Here is a 4,231-nt window from a genome sequence, read left to right as displayed (position 1 = left end):
CGCCTCATTAAAGAAGGGAATTAATCAAGGGGCTGGCGAGAAGGAAGCTCCCTGAGTTATCGGACGTGCCCTGTCGACTAGCAACAAGTGGTACCATTTAGAACCAAAAGATATCGGACACTTGTGCCCACCGTCCCCCGCTCTCCTTATAACTCCCCCCCCCCCCCCCCCACCCCATCGTCCCTTCTCCTCCACTATTATCACCAAAGCCGGCCTCTTTTCTAAGCCCTTCCATCAAAAAGCATCGCTGTAATCGTGATATTAGATACCAAAACAAACGGAGTACCTCAACCACTCCCCTGACCGGCTCCGAGGAAATGACTAGTGAGGTGATTTATCTTCCTGTGCAGTATAGTGCGCCTGTCCTGACGGCCTTGGTACTGTGTGTTTACAAAAACTGTGTTTTGGTGCGTTGGTTTGAGCAAAGAGCTTCCACTACGAATCAAAAAACAAGAACGGTAGGTGATTGGAACGTTATTATCAGTTGATAAATCAAAAGGTTACATTTACTAGTACGTCGACCCAACGGTCTTTGACGTAGACAGACAGACACACACTTATGAAACATTTTTTTTTTTTAAACTTATCTCGAGATCGTGCGGCTCGCTTGCAAAATGCAGGGGAGATACTCACTCAGTGGTCAATCTACGGATCCGTAGGGGAAGCTCTTTGGTTTGGACATGTTTTATTCACTTGAAAACTATAAACAAGCGGTTCACAAAAAACATATAGAACGACAACAAGCAAGATGCTCACGGACACATTCTAAAAACAAGAAGGGCAAAGCCCATACGACTCACATGCTTGACCTTGACCTTTACATGACCTTGACCTTCAGGGTCAAGGTCAAATAACTAAACCTAGCAATGACATACACTAAGAACTGCTTTACACATTTTTCCTACCAAAATACATGTGACCTTGACCCAAGGTCAAGGTCATCCAAGGTCATGCAACACAAAGCTGTTAATTCAAGACATAGGAAGTACAATGGTGCTTATTGGCTCTTTCTATCATGAGATATGGTCACTTTTAGTGGTTCACTACCTTATTTTGGTCACATTTCATAAGGGTCAAAGTGACCTTGACCTTGATCATATGTGACCAAATGTGTCTCATGATGAAAGCATAACATGTGCCCCACATAATTTTTAAGTTTGAAACAGTTATCTTCCATAGTTCAGGGTCAAGGTCACTTCAAAATATGTATACAATCCAACTTTGAAGAGCTCCTGTGACCTTGACCTTGAAGCAAGGTAAACCAAACTGGTATCAAAAGATGGGGCTTACTTTGCCCTATATATCATATATAGGTGAGGTATTGAATCTCAAAAACTTCAGAGAAAATGGGAAAAATAGCTGTTTTTTAGACAACATTTATGGCCCCTGCGACCTTGACCTTGAAGCAAGGTCAAGATGCTATGTATGTTTTTTGGGGCCTTGTCATCATACACCATCTTGCCAAATTTGGTACTGATAGACTGAATAGTGTCCAAGAAATATCCAACGTTAAAGTTTTCCGGACGGACGGCCGGCCGGACGGACGGGGGGGACGGACGGACGGACGACTCGGGTGAGTACATAGACTCACTTTTGCTTCGCATGTGAGTCAAAAAACAAGTCGCGTAAGGCGAAATTACTACATTTAGTCAAGCTGTGGAACTCACAGAATGAAACTGAACGCACTGCATTTTTTCACAATGACCGTAGTCCGCCGCTTGTGCAAAAGGCAGTGAAAGTGACGAGCCTGTTCAGCGCGGTAGCGGTTGCGCTGTGCTGCATAGCACGCTTTACTGTACCTCTCTTCGTTTTAACTTTCTGAGCGTGTTTTTAATCCAAACATATCATATCTATATGTTTTTGGAATCAGGAACCGACAAGGAATAAGATGAAATTGTTTTTAAAACGATTTGGGAAATTTTAATCATAATTTTTATATTTTTAATTTTCAGTGCTTGTTTTTAATCCGAATATAACATATTTATATGTTTTTGTAATCAGAAAATGATGAAGAATAAAATAAAAGTAATTTTGGATCGTTTTATAAAAAAAATAATTTTAATTACAATTTTCAGATTTTTAATGACCAAAGTCATTAATTAATGTTTAAGCCTCCATGCTGAAATGCAATACCGAAGTCCGGCCTTCGTCGAAAATTGCTTGGCTAAAATTTCAATCAATTTGATTAAAAAATGAAGGTGTGACAGTGCCGCCTCAACTTTTACAAAAAGCCGGATATGACGTCATAAAAGAAATTTATCGAAAAAATGAAAAAAATATCTGAGGATTTCATACCCAGGAACTCTCATGTCAAATTTCATAAAGATCGGTCCAGTAGTTTAGTCTTAATCGCTCTACACACACACACACGCACAGACACACAGACACACACACACACACACACACACACACACACACACACACATACACCACGAACCTCGTCTCGATTCCCACTCTATGTTAAAACATTTAATCAAAACTTGACTAAATGTAAAAATGCGTTACTCGTTATTGAAGACATCATCCTTTCCATGGTCGTTGTCGTCGTTTTCAGGCATTGTCACTGAAGCGACATGGGCCTCACATTCCAGGGGAACTTGTATGAAAAGCGTTTGACAACAAACGAGACTTTGCTTCATCTGTTAAAAGAAAAGCAAGTCGCGTAAGGCGAAATTACTACATTTAGTCAAGCTGTGGAACTCACAGAATGAAACTGAACGCACTGCATTTTTTCACAATGACCGTTGTCCGCCGCTTGTGCAAAACGGAGGTAAACTAACGAGCCTGTTCAGCGCGGTAGTGGTTTCGCTGTGCTGCATAGCTATATGTTTTTGGAATCAGGAACCGACAAGAAATAAGATGAAATTGTTTTTAAATCGATTTCGGAAATTTAATTTTGATCATAATTATTATATTTTTAATTTTCAGAGCTTGTTTTTAATCCAAATATAACATATTTATATGTTTTTGGAATCAAGAAATGATGTAGAATAAGATGAACGTAAATTTGGATCGTTTTATACTAAAAAAAAAATTATTACAATTTTTAGATTTTTAATGACCAAAGTCATTTCGTCGAAGATTGCTTGGCCAAAATTTCAATCAATTTGATTGAAAAATGAGGGTGTGACAGTGCCGCCTCAACTTTTACAAAAAGCCGGATATGACGTCATCAAAAGTATTTATCGAAAAAAATCAAAACAATCCGGGGATATCATTCCCAGGAACTCACATGTCAAATTACATAAAGATCGGTTCAGTAGTTTGGTCTTAATCGCTCTACACACACACACACGCAAGGACAGACACACACACATACACCACGACCCTCGTCTCGATTCCCCCTCTATGTAAAACATTTAGTCAAAACTTGACTAAATGCAAAAACAGACATACCCACTCCACCCGCACAATCCCTCCCGCCAGACCCCTCCCATAAACATTAAAAATAATATTTAAACAAGTCGCGTAAGGCGAAATTACTACATTTAGTGGAACTCACAGAATGAAACTGAACGCACTGCATTTTTTCACAATGGCTGTAGTCCGCCGCTTGTGCAAAACGGAGTGAAACTGACGAGCCTGTTCAGCGCGGTAGTGGTTTCGCTGTGCTGCATAGCACGCTTTTCTGTACCTCTCTTCGTTTTAACTTTCTGAGCGTGTTTTTAATCCAAACATATCATATCTATATGTTTTTGGAATCAGGAACCGACAAGAAATAAGATGAAATTGTTTTTAAATCGATTTCAGAAATTTAATTTTAATCATAATTTTTATATTTTTAATTTTCAGAGCTTGTTTTTAATCCAAACATAACATATTTATATGTTTATGGAAATCAGGAAATGATGTAGAATAAGATTAACGTAAATTTGGATCGCTTTATATAAAAAAATCATTACAATTTTCAGATTTTTAATGACCAAAGTCATTAATTAATTTTTAAGCCACCAAGCTGAAATGCAATACCGAAGTCCGGCCTTCGTCGAAGATTGCTTTACAAAAATTTCAATCAATTTGATTGAAAAATGAGGGTGTGACAGTTCCGTCTCAACTTTTACAAAAAGCCGGATATGACGTCATCAAAAGTATTCATCGACAAAAATCCAAAAAATCCGGGGATATCATTCCCAGGAACTCTCATGTCAAATTTCATAAAGATCGGCCCAGTAGTTTGGTCTGAATCGCTCTACACACGCACAGACACACAGACACACACACACACACAACA

Source organism: Littorina saxatilis, linkage group LG1, assembly GCF_037325665.1.
Source record: "Littorina saxatilis isolate snail1 linkage group LG1, US_GU_Lsax_2.0, whole genome shotgun sequence".
Classification (NCBI taxonomy): Eukaryota; Metazoa; Mollusca; class Gastropoda; order Littorinimorpha; family Littorinidae; genus Littorina; species Littorina saxatilis.
Note: the sequence above shows the minus strand (reverse complement) of the source record.